Source organism: Diachasmimorpha longicaudata, chromosome 2 (genome assembly GCF_034640455.1).
Source record: "Diachasmimorpha longicaudata isolate KC_UGA_2023 chromosome 2, iyDiaLong2, whole genome shotgun sequence".
Taxonomy (NCBI): domain Eukaryota; kingdom Metazoa; phylum Arthropoda; class Insecta; order Hymenoptera; family Braconidae; genus Diachasmimorpha; species Diachasmimorpha longicaudata.
Genome location: NC_087226.1, coordinates 4,917,909 through 4,937,869, shown reverse-complemented (window position 1 = coordinate 4,937,869; position 19,961 = coordinate 4,917,909). Strand labels below are relative to the sequence as shown.

At 39.7% G+C, this 19,961-nt stretch overlaps 1 long non-coding RNA gene across 1 annotated transcript in view; it reads left to right on the top strand.

The window, feature by feature from the left end:
• Nucleotides 1-9,783, top strand: part of LOC135172640 (uncharacterized) — a 66,168-nt gene extending 56,385 nt beyond the window's left edge. Inside the window, exons 5-6 of the long non-coding RNA XR_010301147.1 lie at nucleotides 5,090-5,342; nucleotides 9,618-9,783. This is a non-coding gene — a long non-coding RNA (uncharacterized LOC135172640). The remainder of the gene's footprint in view (nucleotides 1-5,089; nucleotides 5,343-9,617) is intronic.
• The last annotated feature ends 10,178 nt before the right edge of the window (nucleotides 9,784-19,961 follow it).

The following is a 19,961-nucleotide window of genomic DNA, read 5'->3' as shown; positions in this document are numbered from 1 at the left end:
TAATCAATCCTCAGAGCAGCCCTAAATTCCAGAAAAACGAAGCCCCAATTCCGCTTTAACCTCATAACACTAGTAAAACACATCTACTGTCAAAAAGTTCATAAAATTCCAGTGGAGCTATCGATTCAAAAATTGCTCCGCTCTAAATTTTTCTATTCCAAAAAATTATTTCCCTCATGAACGACAATTGTGACCATCCTCAAGATGGACAAACAATTCTTAATTTTTCTCAATTCTTCAAATTATTTTCCAAATGCAATTGAGCCAATAATAACAGATGCCCTGATGCCATTAACCTCCCCGCAATAGCTCCAATTAATAAAAACAAATCAACAATAGTCACCATAATCGCCCAATTCATAAAAACCCATCAGCGCAAAGGAATCATCAGCCCATCGACTTCATAATTCATAGTTAACCCTCGGAATGCCCCCCAAGTGGTAGAAAAACGATCCTCTAATGATGCTATAACATCATAGAACTAGTGACGTGTTTGCGGAACACTCGGTACATGAGATGGCTTCGGTATAGTTTTAGGGGTAGTTTCATCGAGATACAGAGCCATGAGAAGAACGAGGTTGGAGCAATTCTATGGCTGTGCCGGGGAAGGGGGAAATGAGGGGTGGAAAGCTGGAAGTGTGAGCCCAGTGGGGTTGCACCCATGGGGGGGGGAGTGAGGGGGGAGGAGGAGGTTATGCTGCGTCAAAGTGGGAGAACGAAACGGCACTAGCAAGGGTAGTTGAGGCGCATGAGCACCACTTTTATTGATTCCGTAACTGCCGCCATGACTGCCCGGTTCTCCCTCGGGGGTGGTGGGGGCGGGGGTGGTTGGAAAATACAGGGGAATCGGCGGGGTGAGGGATAGGAAATGGGGGAGGGTGTGAGTGGCTGATGGGGTGGGAACTCTGCGGAGATAAAAAGGAATGAGGGCTGGGGCGGCGAGGTATACATCCGGCCGATGAGAAAAAGAGAGAAAAAGGGCGGAAAAAAAAGGGTATGGGATTTGGTTTTTCCCTCGCACGAGTTGATGAGGAGGAAAGAGTCAGATATACCTTCCGGATATCAACATATCTTAGTGGAAATAAAAATATGAGAATGTGAGAATGAATTTATGGGGATGTAATTCTGGTAAAACCAGAGGAAATGTGGATTTTTTTTTGGTTTGTGGAGATTAATGTCGGAGATGTTTTGATACGCGGAAATTTTGAAAAAATTACTATTGAGAGCGGGATAATTTTATGCGTTTCCGCATATTGCCACGTGTCGTCCATCATGATCATTCCGGCAAAAGTTCGGCCGCGGAAATACGTATCCAACATCGTCCGTCACGACCGCGTAATGTCGTGCATGCTCCAGAATGGCGGTGTGTCATAAAAAATGCTGCAACATGATCATACATTTTTCGATATTTTTATACACATCATTAGGGCCTGTCCGACATAGTCCGCCAACATCGTGCTACCCCAAACATCCTCCGTTATCATCCCCAGCATGATTGCCCAGCATTCTCCGCTACGAACATGTGTTCTCAGTTTGATCTTCGATGACTGTGTCCCGGTACACGTCAGGATGGTACACTGGCGCTGTCCAACATAGTTCGTCATGACCGCGTAATGTCGTCCACGTTCCGGCATGACGAAATCTCTTCAAACATCCAACACTCCAACATGATCATACATTTTTTCTGCATTTTCGTACACATCATCAGGGCCTGTCAGACATACTCCTCCAAGACATTGCCCCCCCCCTTCACCATCATCCTCCGTCATTGCCTCCAGCATGATTGCGCACTACCCAGCATTCTCCGCCACGAACCGGCGTTCTCACATCTAATTCTCGATGACTGTGTTCCTCTCAAAATCAGCCCTCGTCATCACTCGTTACCAGGGACGCTCCAGCATGAACCGCCAGTCTTCACCCCATCCCCACGCCAATGGCTTCACCCTAACTTTCAAAAATATTTGATCAACCGAAGAGCAAAAACTAATCACCACTGCAAAACCCTCAATATCATAAATTCTTCGGTCAAACCTCTCTCCATCCGCCAACTTACCCTGAAGGGGAATCACCATCGCTAGGGAAAGGGTTGTACACCAAATGCGCTGAGATAATTAAGCCGCATGACGTATAGCCATTTCGCGAGTTGGCTCGTTATCTCCCGGATACTCTGGTACCATCCCATCCCTCTCTCGCATCCCTACTTTCGGATATACGCAAAATCGGAAGGGGTGAGCCCCATGGGTCCCGCACACAGAAGCGCCCTCTCCGTCCACACGAGACAGCTCAGAGGTCGAGCGTTCAATGGTCGACATCGTATTCTGTCTTGATCCCCTTATCGTATTTGCTCTCTGACTCCCTCGTCCCCTCTCTTTTCCATCGAAACTACTATTGTTGTCCATTCTCTCCGTCCATCTTTCCCAATCGCCCACACCTCCGTAACTCTCCATTGTGTGTCTCCGTTTTCCATTCCCCCCTTCCCCATCCCCCTTTGCCCCTGTCGGGCCTTCGTCCAACCCTCTCTCGACTGCTTTATTGTCTGAAGCCTCTCCATCGGGGGTGCATCCCATTCCCGGGGCTTTAATTGAGACATAAATAAGGTTTGTTTGGCTTTGCGAACCCGTAGCCGTCGGAAATTGGGATTGAGCCTCAAAACCAATACCACTCGTTCTGCATAATGGCGCAGGTAAATTTAACTGACAAAAAGTCAGGGACAGTGAGGGAAAAAATTAGTCTGATGAATAATTATGGTTCTATGAAAAGTCTTTTGTTGGGGTGAATGGATTCACTTGCGTGAAGAATAATTTCGTATTAAAATTCTTAAGTTATAGAGGAATTTGGTTTATGTTAGAGAATTAATTCATTTTAAATGTTTTTTCTGATTCGTTGGAGTGAACTGGGTATTTGTTGGAATTCACTATAAATCTTGTTCATCTAATGATATAGATTTTATATGATGTGATATAGAGGATAAAGGGAATTTTTAAGTGAATTTGAAAGAGTAGCACAATCGATTCATCCAATGATTAACTGAACTGTTCAATTTAATGAGCATCGTGGCACTCATTTTCGATTTTTTTCTGGTGAAATGAGAGACAACAAAAATGTTTAAAAAATAACTATAATCACTATCAACTGTGCTGAATTTATTGGTAATTTCTATTTTAATCATCTTTGCGCTGATTGAGTCCGAAAAAAGTTCAAAAATTTCAGTCGCTTAGAATCCCCGAATCAACCACTAAAAATATCATTTTATTCAAAAATCAACTGAACTTTTGACAATTAATTATGTTTTCCCTCCTTCTATCCTCATTTTTTCTTCACCGAAACTCGAACCCTCCCTCTCACCCCAAAACTCATCATAAATTCCACATTAATCACAAAAAATCACCTCATTTTTCCGAACATAAACCAAACTCTTCTATCACTCAAGAACTAAAACAACCCCCAAAATTGAACAACAACACTAGCTCTTTATAACTAGACAAAATCATCTCGATCAACAACAATTAAAATTGCATAAAATAATACATTCTCCACGTTGTAGTCACGTCCATTAGCAGAATTCCTGATGCATCCTCTTATCAGTATGAACGACCGGCCACCGACGTGGAGCCACTTCTTCAGAATCCCTGAAAATATTTCTCAGGAATTCCCGAGAGGTGGTGGCGAGGGGAGATCGCTGATCTACGTCAATCGCATTTCCCTCCGTTGTCGCATGTGTCCCCCCAGGAACCCGTTGAGTTATCACGGGCAACTTTAACGACACGATCGAAACAACCCGGCGTAACTAATCTCCCACACATGTGTACTATCTCTCTTGGACGATGTTGGCGAGAGGAGAGTTTAGGTAGGCGTGCATTGGGCGTGGGCGCAAAAAAAAAGGCACGAATGGCTGATAGGAGCAAGTGCGAATGCACGTGGCTGAGGAAAGAAAAGGTGAAGGAGACATGGAAAGAGTGAGAGATAATAATGAAATAATAGGGGGAGAGGGTTGGACTTGTGAGCTCTGGGGTCGTTATTCTTGGGGCAGGTAGACACTGAGAAACTGGTGCCTGAAAGCCATCTTAATTTAAGATATGGGAAAGGGAGGGAGGGGGGAAAGAAATGTCCTAATGTTTTATGATAGGACATGGACTTTTTTTAATGAAAGAATAGTCTTGAGAAAATAAATTTCTAATAGGGATTTTAAATATGAAGATTGGAGACGGTGAGGTTTATGTTAATTATTGACATTGTCGTCTTTTTAATAATGATAATAATGGGAGTAGTCATCAAGAAGAGCAGTAAAGTTTATTCATATATATTGGACATTTTGCGAATCGACGTTTTGTAAAAGTTTGGAGAAAATTCGAAACATCTACGAGACAAATCTCGAAAATTCTCAGACTCTCTGAACATTTTCGACTGTTTATAATATCGAGGCATATAATTAGTTTCAATGAAAATTTATTTGTCTATTTGGGGTACAAATAACATTTCTAATAGAAGATAGTAATTTTCCTCGCAGTAATTGTTCTCGTAAGACGTTCATCCGTCAATGTATTGATTGTTGTTTAGCCCTTTTCACCAAATATACAGTATTTTTATCGAGCAATTTTGTTTTCAATTATTGAACAATCAAATGATGACTTCAAAAAAAAATTACCATTTATTTTGACATGAAATTGAGTGATTGTTAGAGAATTATATAACTCACCGGTTAAATATTTTTTTTGGCGGGTTGTTTACTGATAATTAAATAAAAACAATGACAATCAAAACTTAAATAGGGATAATAAGAGTCTTCCCAATTAACCCAACGCAAAATACGAATGAAAAACCTTCGGATCCACTCGTTTCTCCCAGATTTTTCATATTCTCAATCCCGATGTTATTCCCTGCAAATAAAACATCTAGGGCGCATAAAAACTCCCCAAAGTTTCGACATAAAATTAATTCAAAATCAAGCCTGAGTCACCCCAAAGTACTTCCACCACCTGATTTCTTCAACTCTCGTATGAAATGTATTTCCGGAGGGCCATAAATTACAGAAAATTCAATATGATTCCCGTGCCCACCCATCGTAACTCATCCAAGGGGAATTTTTCAGTTCACGCAGAAGTGATATGCCACTGGAGGAGACTCTCGTTTTCCTGGGGACAGGGGTTGAAGGGGGTGGATGAGCTTGAGAGGCAGTCCATGGCACGCGGCGGCGGTAGCTCACCGGCGTTTCATTAGCGGAAGATGCTCCACCTTATGCGGGGGATGGAAAAGCGCTTTGGAGAGTGAGGCCAACGTTCAGCGAGATTAGAATCCGGTGGGTGGTGGTGCGCTGAGGGGTTTTCATTCCTTCGCATCATAAGGTATTCTTCTAACATCCTCTCTTCTCTATGTGATATCCTTTAAAATTCACCAGCGAAGCGATAAAACAATTTGACTTCATTTTCACTGTTGCTGAGTTTTTATAAATATTTTTTAATCTCAGATAGAAATTTTTTGTTCCAATTTTTTTATCGACCCCCATTCGCTCTATAAAAAGGCTTCAGAGGACGATTTTATTTACATTATTTCCGAGATGTTCTCAAAATTAGTAATTAGTGAAGAGCCATTCGCTTCACTGTTGCAATGGGATTGAAATAAATGCCGTAAAAAACTGAAATTTAATTCATTTGAATCAAAATAAAAATGAGAAAATCAGGTGAAAATGGCAATTGAGATCATGTATATTAACATTAAAATTTGAAATCGGAATAAAATAAATAAATAGATGATAAATATATGACAAAATTGAAAAAATGGGCCACAAAATGACGAATGGAATTGAGATAACAATTAAGTACCAAAAATACGTGAAAAATGAAAATATAAATTAAAATTCTGAGAGGAATGAACCAAAAATTCTAGGAGATCTTTTAAATAATTGGAACAAGGGAACAATGGCGTCAGACTTGGGTGAGAAAAGAGGGTGGGAGTCGAAACGATCGAGATACGTCAGCAGAATCGCCACGAGCACAACTGACTCCATCGTTGTTTGGTCGTTCTCCACCAGCATTAATGAGAATTGCGAGATTAAGCCGAGGGTGAAATACGAGGGGCTATGCGCTCTGCAAAGCCATCCTCGAAATTTTTTTTAAAACGCTCCATTCGAGCCGAGTTTTCGATATGGTATCCGTGAATTGAGCGCGAACGATCGCTCGGGATATATATCGGTGGGGAAAAAACTGGGAAATGAAAGGAAGGATAAGGGCGAGAAAAATGGGTGGAATGGAAAATAGATGAAAATAGTACGGAGAGACGATGTGGGAGAACTGGAGTGGAGGTCTACCATTGGAGTGAAAAGTGGAGGCTCCTACTTTCCAACTTCAGCGGTTGTTTTTCCAGAGAACAATGCGCGGAGAGATATATTCAGAAATAATTACCAAACTCGCAGTTCGCTTACGGAATACGTAATCGACTTGGAAGTTTTACGTGGCCGTATTGTAATTTTTTACAGATAATTCAGCGAAAAATTACGGAGCTTTCAGAAAAAATTTTGTGATACTTCCGTAAAATTTCCTATAACCGCACTTCGCTCCGAAATTATGGAAAAGATACGTAATTTTTACTGAATGTTTTTCTGTGTGTGCCCAAATATATTCAACCCTGAGAGAAAAATATGGTATAGTATTTGTCAAGATACATCTTATTGGATACACATTTTTTGGTATCAATCTAGAATTCCTCTATTTCACGTTGTAATTCTTCATTTTCATAATGGGTTCCCCATAAAATATAAATAATTAAGTCCATTAAAAATGGGTCATTATTCCATTAAAAATATCTTATTACATGCGATTCCCTTGATATCGTCTACGATAAGTTTTCAGATCAAACAAAGGCGATACATTCAAATAACTATTAAACTCGATGGAATATTCAGGGAATACGAATCAAGATATGACAGATTCGAATCCTCATTTGGTCGAAGCATGAGGTTTATGTTTGGCGCCCTCAGAATCAACGATTGAAGCATAGTTTAATCTCGGAGCCCTCTAAAAGTCCCGACATATTCAGTTACGTCAATGAATTATTTCGTTAGTACTATTGAACAAGACCGAGTGGTTGAGTCAAAAAATAATCCTTCGGTTTTCCTGAATTTTTCTCTCACTGTAGGGGTCTAATGGTTTTAACCCGCTGTAGGGCCGTCTATAACCTGCATTTTATATTCATGCATGTAGTGAGCAAGGGGTGGATGATGGTGTCGAGGTATTCGCGATCGCATAGACACACCCCGTTCACAAATTTATTGAGAAATGTGTTAGAACTTGTTCAAATTAACCTTTTTGATAATTTTTTTTTCTTAAATGATGTTCATCTGAATGTTCGTTGAATGTTTGTTGAAATCTACTGATAAGACAATTTTCTGCACGGGGAAACAAAAATATTTTTGCCGGACATCTATTCACTTCAGATCAATATTCATTTTTTCAAAATTGTATTTCTCTGGTCTAATCACTACCAATTGGAAGCGAGTGAGATTCAAATTACGGTGATCATATTACTCTTGAAGATCATATTTTTCTAAATTTGTAATTTTCTTGAGAGAAGAACTTCGATGAATTATTTAATACTCATAATTATTGCAGGAGTTCATTCAAAGTTATAAATAACAGAATCGTATGCTAAAACAATGTAATTAACACAATTAAAACCTAATCTCAGTTGTCAGGGAGTTACTCGATTTGAGAAATGAAGGATAGAAAAAATAAATATTTCCCTGAAGTAGATGAATATTTGGCAAAAGTTTGTTTTCTCAGTGTGTGGAAGTTACAAACATTCTAATTCTCAAAAAAATAATTCGTCCATTCACATTTGGGTAATATCATTGCAACGATTATTTTTCTGCTCTCAAGTTGATCTCGTTATAATATTTTCAACCTGGCGTAAAATTCGGGAAGTCAGAAGGTTCTGACAATCTGAAACTCTACCTCTACCTAAAATCGTCCACTCAAGACTTGCTCTCGAGTCAGTCTACACTCATAATAAAGTCATTACTACAATCATTCAGATTTTTTTCATCTCATAAAAATCAGCGCCACCTCAAGCTCCAATCAACCGCCCCAAAGTAATTTCCCATCTCACATATGAAACCAAAATCGTCAAAATTACACTTTCGGTTATCTCTCACCACCATCTTCCCATCGAAATTCGCTCACTGTTTTCCCCGCAGTCCCATCCTGAATATTGCCAATAAATCAAGGTTACAGGGGGCCCAAAGGCTTAGCTTGTCGTATAAATACGCGACTGGATCTTCATTACAAGAAGGGAAAAAGAGCCCAGACGACCCCAAGGAAAACGCGTCGACGTGACATACGCCCGACAGGCAATAACCGTGGTAGTAGTAGTAGGTGAGCATTCACGAGCAGCCGTAACTATGGATCTGCGTAATGCTAATTTAATACTCCTATCGGATACGACGTTAACCGTATCTAATGTGCAAAAAAAAAATCCTAGAGCCTTCAAGACAAACGTACAGCGTACACCGTACACGCAATGTATCTCATCTTGCTTTTGTTTGCTTTCATTCTTTCGTGAATTATGTCCCCCTCTCTGCCACTCTTTCTCCATTTGCTTTACTATGACATTCTCGAAGTATCCCGCCGTGAGACTAAGCAATGGTTACAGAGAAAGGGGAGGGATTCGAAAGACCACGAAAAACTTTTCTCATTTCCGATTGAGTCGAATCCATGAAGAGGCGGCTATTCCACTCCGACCCTTCACCTTTTCACTGATTCATTTAATGGCTGTCTTGCGCGTCGTCTTTGAATTACTTTGTGAAAGTCTGAATCAGATTATTATTAAATTCTGACTGTGAATGTATTGTAAGACTGGTTAAGTGTTAATAGAGGGTTTAGTTTTTTGATTTTAATGACATCAACCGAAGGTTCGTTATAGATTTTCAATGTTGGTGGATGGTCGGAATTCTCCAGGCGAGTCTGTCTGGTCTTTTGGGCTGAGGAGAGAGTTTCGTTGATGTTAGGGACGCTCGGTAACTACTGTCGAGTGGCGTTGTTGAGCTAGAACATGTCAATATTTATTAAGAGGAGAAAATAAGATGATTTGTTATAGTTTAGGCGGAATAAATGATGAATGTTGGATTGAGAAGAAGGTTCGAGATTTCAGGGAAGAAAAAATGTCCAGACGACGAAGGCAAATGTCGTTTGATGTGAAAAGTTCATTCGATTTTAGAATGAAATAACCTTTGAAGGGGTTCAACGCGGGGATTCTAGTCGATTGGAAGTTTTCAACTTTTACCGCCAGTAACTATTACCGAATATTCGTTTCCATCAACATAACCGTTCTGTCCTTTGAAATAACCGGAAAAATTTATTTTATTGCATTAACAAGATCTGGAGTTAATTTAACCGAATAAGAAAAAGAGATTTACCTGAATTCATTCGTTAACATCAACCGAATTCTTCTGCTAGTACAATCAAGCCAAAAGAACGTGATTCAATCGTTAATTCTCGCCATCTCATAATTTCCCGATGTCCAATTAGTTCGTGAGACATAAGAAAAGAAATTCAAAGAAATTTTAATATGTAATGTCCACAAAGTGAGCATTAGAGCCCCTTCCGTAACTGAGAATTCCTCCCTAGTTCAGGCATCCAACACCCCGGCAGAGCTTCTCCGGCGGAAAAGGAAGAACTGAGACGAAGGAACAGAAAAGGAAGAGAGCAAGATGGTGAGCGGATGTATGTCAGGCACGTAGCAACGGGGATTGCTTCTATGGCACATTCAGGCAATCATGCCGGCAATGCAGCGGCCCATCTTACCACCTCACCGCTTCTGCATATACCCAGCAAATGGTATCGTATATGTCTAACCTCTTCTCCCGTTTCACATCTGCACGTACACCAAAAGGTTCTCTCTAAAAATCCGGAGATTCTATTTATCCCAATTCTCACCCTTTCTTTTCCCCTCAACATAAGTCTCTTTGATTCACGGAGATATCGGTCTATAATTATAAACAAGAGACACGGTAAAATGTGAAGAACTGGAGACTTCAGGAAATTCGAGACAAGCTTCACTGTGTTGACATGCGAGAAAGGTCGTCGAAATATTGCAATAAATCTTTATTTATAATTTTTTGTTTACTTTAAATCAATACCTTTTTGGTCTTTAATGACACAGATTCTGTTGATAACAAACCAATATATTATTATCAATAAAATACATCTCAGAGTCACGACTTTCTTGGAAACCAAGAGAAGCCGTTTGATGCATCGAAATTTTCAAATACGTTTCCTACAAAAAGTTATAAATATTTTTTAATGACAATGCACCTAACTGTTCATTATTATCATGAGAAGACTATGGTGCGTTGGTTTTCGAAAATATCCATAACTTTCTGTAGGACACTGGTTTCAAATTCTGAAGGCTTATTACGATTCTTCCTCATAACTCAGTCACATCAACTTTATCCCTCTGAGGCCTGAAATATCGTATGCCACGCAGCAGTGAAATTGTTTTCTGACTCGAGATTATAAGCTTCAAATGTAAGGAAATATTTATACATACTTCGTCAGGGCATATCATACACTACCGCAGAACCATTTACATGCGTCGCGCGTCGTATTTGGATTTCTCATCTACCCAAAAAACACAAACCCCCCTTTTCATTCCAATCTCACCCTTTTTCGCAACCCTTCACAGTGCCGTTCCTGATATACGAAGCTATCTGTTTATAATTAAAACCAAAAAGTACTCCGAGACGCCGATAAATACTGAAAACCAGAATCTTGAGAAAATTCCAGGCACGCTTTACTATAAAAATATACGAGAACGAACGTCGTGATATTACAATGATACGTGCCTTTCCCCTTTGGGTACGGATGAAAGAACTCCAAGAATTTCTATTCGACTAACCCCACTGTTTTTCCAAGAAATATGATTAATAAAAAATACCGGAGAAGAGAAAAAAAAATATCATCCAGATAACTTCTGAACACAAAAAGGAATATTCATAAATTTCATTTTCATTATAAAAGAGCATTGTACACAGTAGACAAAGACCCTGAACATTTCACAGCCACCACTCTTCTCGCGCTCCATGGAACGCCAAAGCGTATCAGCATTCAAAGTGCTCCGAGTGTTGGAAGAGAGGATAGGATAGGGTAGGAAGTGGTGGGGCACTTCAGGACAGAAGAGAGGAACAAAAAGCCCCGAGAGGAGGATGTTGCATTAATATTTATACGGGGGAAAAAGGGAAAGCTGTGGGTGGTGAAGGGGGATGGGGAGAAGGGGATGAAATGAAATGCAAATGCCTTAACGAGCCACTGAGGGACTGCTGGAGTACCTTTATAGCGAGAAGCACCCCGACGGTCACGAGTCTACTCCAGTCTCATCAACGACCTCGTGACTATGGGAGAAAACGTTTTATATTTTTAACATTTGTGAGTATTTGTCAACGCTCCATGAAAGAGGTAGGGATTTATGGGACAGCGTTAAATATTGATGAATTTTAATTGAGACCGTTTGAATTCGTGCTCAATGTTTAATGAGCGGTTCTAATGATCACCTCCCCCCCATTACCAGGAATTGCCTGCAGTCTGGGATATGCAGTAGTTGGAGTGGGTCTTAAGACTGGATACTTGGGTGAGAGGTGAGGATTACCTGGGAGCTGGCAATTCGGTGGAAGAAATGTTTTTCTTCTTGAGGAGAGGGGGGCACATTGGAATATTCATTGATTGCTCTTTTTCAATTTTGGATTCCACAAACTGAGGTTGGGTATTAATATAGAACGTGATTCTATCATTCGGGCAAGTCTAACGCCGAATTTGCATTCACTGTTGGGATAAGTTTATTTCTGAATACGGTTTGCAAAATTATCGGCTCAAGTATCAGAGGTTTGCGTAATTCGTCGGGAAAATTTTGTTTATGGAATCTAAACGCAATGGCACCTCAAAATCTATCATTTTTTGGGTAGATTGAGCCAGCTGCAGCCTTGGAGAGAACTTAATTATTCTCAGATGCTATGGCGGAAGGGTTGTTTGGTAGAAAAAAAAATTGACAGACGTCATCGACAAGATAGTCACGCGTAGAGGGATTTTAAATCCTTGGGAGATCAACTGATACGGATGGGGAGTTGTTCCCTCCCCTCACGAATTCTCGTCCAACTGTCTGGTTTTTATTAGAATCACCCTTCCATGTAACTCCCCCCTCTTTTCAGGCAATCCATTTTGTGATTCGTCTTTTGGTCTCCACTCACGATATTCAAACACTTTGGAAGAATTTCATTTCGAAAGGAAAGAAATTCGTTCCATAAAATTAATGTCAAAGTTGCGGTGTTCAATTCCAAATTTGGTTCATTAACTAACTAAAATATGGCAGGCTAATTATCTTCAAATATCAGGATAAGTGTAGGCTTGGCAGGTAAAAGGCCTCGATCAGAAACAGTGCTATGCACCCTCTTTGGTTCACAAACATTCCGAATGATCATCGGTAATAAGATAATTATGAATAAATCAGTTTCAAACAACTCGCATATTGATCAACACAGTTATCAGGAGTCGGGTCATGGCAAAAGATTTCGTCTTCCACCATCCGTATTCTTGTATTTAATCCTGGTTGGTTTTTGGTGCTGATACGACTAGGGGGTTGCTCTCAACCCTCACAAATTCCAGTCCAACTCTCCGATTTTCATTATAAATCCACACCCACCCGTCCACCTTTCACCCTCTGACTGTTCACTGAGCTTGCTATTCTTCCCCTTAACTTCCAAGTTTCAACCCTCTATTCTCCCTGCGATCTATTATATCTTTCGTCCATTTTCCTCCTCCACTGGACGTATTTTTCCTCTTATTTTCTTTTCCTCTTGTGCTCACTCCCAAAGAAAACATCGCGAATGTGTTTTTCAATTTGGGACGGTGCCAGTTGGGAGCTATGTGAACAAAGGAAATTCTTTTATCCAACCCTTCTCAGTACTATGGCTTGCTCAACCCGTAGAATTATATTCTGGGTATTCTTTGCAGGAAAGTTGATTTCAAAAGTCGTCGAATTGATTGTATTTGCACTAGACCGGGAATCCGAAGGGAAATGAAGGGTCTGTCAATTCGTGTGGAAATTTCGTGAATGAAATTATTTTTTGGATCTTTCAGTCTTACCGAAGCATTGGATACTACTATATTTTACCTGAAGCAATCGAGTAAAAATGGATTCCCCGACAGTGGCAATCAATACATTTGAATCACCAGCGATAACATGACATTGTCATGTTACTACACCGGGAAGGTTATGATCCCTGTAAATTCCTACTTCGCAGTGCTCTCTTGCGTCATTCAAATTTAATATCCGGTAATTTGTGGGATTTCGAGATCAGGTTTATTCAGCAGTTGAATAGTTTTTGCATTGACAACTTGCCATGTTCTCCCTTCAATGAACCTGGTGATCTTGTGGCGCGCAATTCGTTCGTCAATTTGGTTGCGGTTGAGAAGGGCAATACCCTTAGAAGATGATAAAATGCACTTTTGTCCATACCCTTAGAAGATGATAAAATGCACTTTTGAGGTAATACGTCAAGATCAGAGAAGTTTTCATACTTCTCTCTGACCAGAAAGTCTTGATCAAGGTTAATTAGCCTTCATTAGTCTTGTGGCGAGACATCAAAATCCGACGTCTTTTTGTACTTCTCTTGGACCAAAAAATCTTTTTAATTTGGTTCCATTCAAATTTCCTCTGCACAATAATCTTCTCTCCGATATCTCTAATCCATCTGTCAATACCAACGTCCGCATCAACTTTCCCATCCACCAAAAGCACTGAATCAATGCCCGGAGTCTCCCTCACCGTAGCTAATTTGGTTTTTCGCAGTGAATACAATCATTGGATACCATCGAACGAATCATATAATCCCAAATGCGCTCATCCCTCCAATGGTGCATGGGCCGAGTTTAAACTACGAAACGATCTGAAGTCATGGGTGAGTTCAAACCAATTTCGAAGAGGGTGTGGGAAACTTTGCAACTGCGCGTTTTCCAATTTGGTCCGCTGCCAGTGAGTACAGCCATATGCAGAAACGAATGGCAAGCCACCATCCTAATGCATCTTAATATTGGGGGTAGGGGTGGGTCAGATGATTCAAAAGTTTATAAGGTGCTTCTTCGAGTCCAGATTAGTGAGACCCTCCCTCTCGCCTCCTGTGTCCTGGTAGCCCACGTGTTCTGCGCGAGGTCGTGGCTCATAGCTCAAACACCGGATGTGCTTAACGATGTCTTACGTACTCCATCGGCTTGCCTCATCCGCATTATTTTTTTTCTGCCCTCGGAATGCTACACTATACTATTCTTGAGCTGTTTCCCAACCCCTCTAATCGACGCACGTAGCATCGAACACGTGTTCCACCTCGGCTAATCTACCCTTGGATTTTCGCCTGGTGCCATTGGAAATGGCTCCAGATGCCGTTGTTGAGGGGAACAGTGACCTCAAAAGCTGGAGTATCTTAAGTTCTTCGACTTATTTATGTAGTCGAACAAACTATTTTATTTAGGATTTCTATTGAGTGTTGGGTTCACTCATTTCGATTTTGAATCGATGTTGAACAAATTATTTCATTTAGGACTTGGATTGATTGTTGGTCTCACCCCTATCCAAGATCCTAGATTCGGATCTTGAATCGATTCTGATTTTGAATCATTCTAATTTTTAATCGACCTTGGACTTGGATTTGATTCAGGATTTGTATTGACTGTTAGTCTCACTCATACGATTCAGGTTTTCCATCAATTCGTCATCAATCAGTTATGAACATTCGCAGAATTGCTCACAACATAATTATTCACGACCAAATCATTCCAGTCCTAATCTACAATTGGTTTTTCACCAGGTGCCATTGCCAATGACTCCAGACGACGAAGCTCGGGTATCGTAATCTCCTCATATTATCAACAACATCAATAAAACGATTTTATTTACAAATTTCATCAGCTTCTCGATCCTATCACAATATCAGCAGTTCAAATCAATCCTGGACGTCTAAAAATCGAACATGACTTGAAACTTGTCTTCGCTTGCGGAGGATTGATTGTTATCACAGAAATAATCCTCAGAACTCCCGGGAGGAATACATCCGACTTATTCAAAACGAAGTTTCTACTGTTTTATTCAAGAGTTGATTTATCATTCAGATTATTGTTACCGAGTCTCGTTGTCGGATAGGCTATGCTCCTCTCACCATAGACAACTCCAGCACGGTATCCTGGAACCATCCCCCGGGCACATAGACGTCCACCGAATGGCCGTACTAAAACCAAATGGGTCATTTGATTTCAAAGCGATATCTCCCTTATGAGGGATACGTATATATGTACCTGCCTGGAGGGCAGGGAGGCGAGAATTGCGTTTGTATTGCGAAAATATACAATGTCCCGTATCATGTACCCTGGAATGGCTCGCTAAGCACCCCTTTCCAACCATCAAGGGCTGATCTGTTGGAAAGCAATCTACAAATAACAGTTCTTGGACAAGTGTTGGTTGGATTAAAAGTTGTTGAATCGTTGTATTTTAAATATCTTATTATTCCTCACAGGAAAACTTTGAGAGCCGATGAGATGGATTTCCTGAAGAGGGTTAACATCTTTTGAATTCTATCCTATAAGATACTTCCGTTAGAAATCTTCAGGGTTTATATATGAAGTGTCTTTGCTGATTGCATCAGACACTGAGGAACGTGTGATTAGATTGGGGGAGTGGGGCAAAAGGGAGGCCCTTCTTTGTGTTCCATTTATACCAGGTAAATGCATTCAGTGGTTATTTTTTATTATAATGTTGTTTAATGCCATCTAAAGAAAGGAACTAATTTCTTTGAGACAAAGACATATATTAAGTCAGAAATTTTAGGTGAATTGTTGATTTTTTTGATTCTTCAATTGATCAATGGATAACCCAAATTTCAAAGAATTTAATACATAATTTGAATACGATAGATCTATATTCGCGGGTATTTAGCGTATGATGATAATAATCATGGCATTATTGCAGGCATAAGTGAGAGACTCATTCAATTGAATATTTAAGTTAATCACGTCTCCTGAATAAAGATTGTTTTTATGCTTACGGAGATTATTGCCCTTAAATTTCCCTTTTTCTCATCAATTTCCATCAACATTCAACAGAGTGAATTTGTTGTTAAGGCTTCATAAATATTGTCCATCTTTAATGAAGGTAATTCACTAAAATTAATTCTGTAGCGTTAATTATAAAAGAAAAGGACCACATGTCTCGAATATTAACTCACAGAATCATTGAATGGATTAATAATTCAAGGAATAATATCTACAAAATTTACGACATTCCCCATAACATCTACCCAATACAAGATTAAGCACCAGATCCCATGCCACTTTCCCCCATAGACTAGGATAACGCTGATGTAATTGGTCAACACCAGAGCAAAATGAGGATTACCCTGAGACTAAAGTTCCCATTGGATTTCTTGAGGAGACTCACCATCTCATCCCCCAGTTCCTCCCTCTCAGTTGTCTTCCCCTGTCATGTGAACCTGCGTAGCATCCCTAATCATCATTTCCTAACTTTACATGTCACTAGCTTCATGCTGACCCATAGCTGACGATAGTTTACGAAGCTTAGGGAGGTCCACGGCCAGAACAATCTAGATACCATGGAAACAATGATAGAGGAGAGTAACGCAGTGTTTATCGGACCGTATCACCCACACAACCCCTCACTTGAAGCCAAAATCGTGTATCGTCCTGGATTCACTCCGGTTGTGTGTTAGCTCTTTGCCCGCTTCAGAGACCATGGGGTTTATTCACGTAATCCCCTCTACTCTACCTTTGGTCATCATGGCTCCCATTTGTTACCCCGTTTACTGCAGTACCAAGATCTCTTGCCCATTGCGAGATAATCTCGTATACGTTCGACCACACGTGATGCTCAATCGAGTCGTTTCCTCATCGTCCAACCTCTGCTGCATCCGACAATTTTCGGGGCAATCTTCGATGTGCTGAAAAAAACAAAGATAAATTTTTGTGAAAAATGTGCTAAAAGAAGTTTTGTGTAGTCGTTTACCCAGATTTTTTTTCTAATAAATAAAAATAAAAGAGAGGGTGAAACACAAATTCTGTAATGGAAAAAAATATTGGGAGGAACCCGAGGGTCTTGGGGTGGTTTTTTTCACTCTAGTGTCTCTGTCAAAATCTATAGCAACAATTTAATTCTCCATTTCCCAATCCAAAAACCCTGGCTCTCTTTTGTTTGGCGTTCTTTTTTATTTCTATTTATTTTTCAAAAAATTTCAGGACTAACCACTTCACAAAACTTTCTGTTGGCGCATTTTGTGCAACAATATATTTTTGTTTATTTCAGCAAATTTCATAGATTTTTTTAAAATAAAAAAATAACTTTTCATTTCATGGATTTGGTCAATTCAAAATAATGGAATTGTTTTTCCATTTTACTTTTTTGAATATTCCTAACACACTCAAATCGACTATTGGTAATAGTGACAATTTCAAAATGTGAAATTGTGAGAATGTGAATATAGGACCGTTGTTTCTAATTCATCGTCCCCTACTCGAAATAATTATTAAAATTCATTTAGAGGTAGAGAAGGGGGTAGTTGTGTCATGTATAGATACCCAGTAGCATTCGTCCTGAGTCAGATAAGGGATGAACATTCAGACTCACAATTTCTTCACCGATGCCCTACCGGACATCTCCATTCTCATCTTCCTCCAACAAATTTGATTTATCTCTTAATGTACGACTCACCCATTGGCATAACTGCGATATCTCTCAATAATTTTTAATGACTTCATCCTAAAAGTCAACGACAAATGTACAACACCGGTTTAACGGCCGAAGACAATCTAAAGTGATCGCCTCGAAGGTCATCATCAGACGTCGGATGACTGAAATATTGTGATTCAGATGTTCACTGGTGAAAACGAGTTTCGATCGCAGTTGGAGGCACCATTGTGTGAGATGAAAGACACCGCTGAGCCAGACATGCTCTCTCACCAGATATTTCCAATGATCAGTGATTAATTGAAATGATTTTTGTTTTCCCCACTGGAGATGGTCCAATAAAATTGGCTCATTAAGAAACGCCCAAGAACCAATCGTACGATGATCGTTAGCATACCGTGGAGAAACTTCTGGGGGAAATTAAGGCGAAGGACTTATCAGAATCATCGATCACCGACTAATGAGCCATTGACAACGACACCGAGTGCTTGGAAGCCACGGAAACTTCGGAGATATCATTTTTCACTGAGAGCTAATATGGAATATCTATAGTGTGCACCACTACTACTGCGCGGTGGAGTCAGAGGGATTCGCTATCTTGGATGAGGACTATTGGATGTGACCCAAATATTATCTCTTTCAATCTGGTAAAAGGGGAGGATTCTTCATGGGGGCTGTGCTGACGGCCGCTGCTGAGGATGTGAAAAATCAGCCAAGTAGGAGGATTTTGGAATTGCATCCTTGATGGCGACTGCGATCATCTGATTATCTCCTTGTTTACGTTGGTAAACGATTTTCTTCTTAAAATGCATGAAAAGGGAATAATTATTGCATTAAGGATAATGAATTTGTAGTTTACGGGCAGAGAAATTCCCGATAGAAATTACGCCGCCATTTTGTGAAAGTAGATATGAATTTAATTTACTTTGTTTTCGTTAACGGTTGCTACATTTTATACGCTGTCGGTACAGTAGTTTTCATGTTTATCGGAAAGAAATAAAAAAGGAAAGGAAAATTCTCTAACCTCAAATAAATTTTCATTATCATTTTTCTTCAAGTTGGGGAGAGAGATTAGGTAATGATAATTCATGATATTATTATTAACAATTCAGACATTCGTTCTTTTGAAGATTTTCAAATTTTTGAAGACGGAGAATTTTAAATGCCTTCTTTAAAATATATGAAAAAAATATAAATAAATTTATACGAAAAAATTCAAGGGCGTGATTTAGTATTTTATACGCTCACAAAGCTATTCCCCATCACTTATCGAAATTAATTTGAAAGCCTCGGTGATTACAAATGGCTGAATTATCAAAACTCGTTAAAGTTATAAATCAACCGGCGAAAAAAGTATAATGAAATAAATTGGAAAACCAGAAACATTGATTAACGTTAAATGAGCCGAATATTGGGCTATCCCGATTCCGAACGATTCTCATGGCATGTTAACGGTTATTGGCGGCAAATGGCGTATTGCGAGTGGGGGAAGGAGACATAGGTGGATCACAAATAGAACGAAATAGAGTAGTGAGGATTTTCGCGTTGATATTTCACATGTACACCGACAGAATTGCATTAATTCGGGGGATTGTTTATCATTCATGGCCAGTGTAGCCAGAATATTTGTCAGTGTCATAAATGGGGATGAAGTAGGAGATAAAAGTCATGAGAAACTTGGCGAAAGATTCAAAATATTGCGGTCGGAGTAATTTCTCCCGATGAAAAGTTATTTGAATTTGTTTTGTGATGTAATTAATTAGAATTTCGGTTTAACGTTTCTCTCGGTGTCTTAATATTTGATTTGATTTGGTTTGATTCATGTGGAATCTGCTGCATGGAATGTTGCTCACTGGAATATGGAGAAAAAACTCATGGGATGATAGTCTCCATCCACTGGAGGATGAGAAAAAATTCTCGTGGTCTTTAGGTCTATGACTCCCCAGACGATCTTTCTAATTCGACGGGGTCTGGCTCTAAAATGCGAAACGCGCATTTTTATCGGAGGTTATGAGCGGAAGAATAGCGTAGATGGAAACCGATGGTTTATAGACTCTGGGGAATTCACTTCATCGTCGAATTTCCTCTTGTTTTCCATTTTTTGAATGTACAAAGAGGAATACTGAAAAAAATGACCGAAGCGAAAGGCAAATATCAACGAAAAATTATCCCAAACATGAATGACAAATTATGAATTATCAAAATACTTAGGAAAATGTTAGAATATGAATTAACTA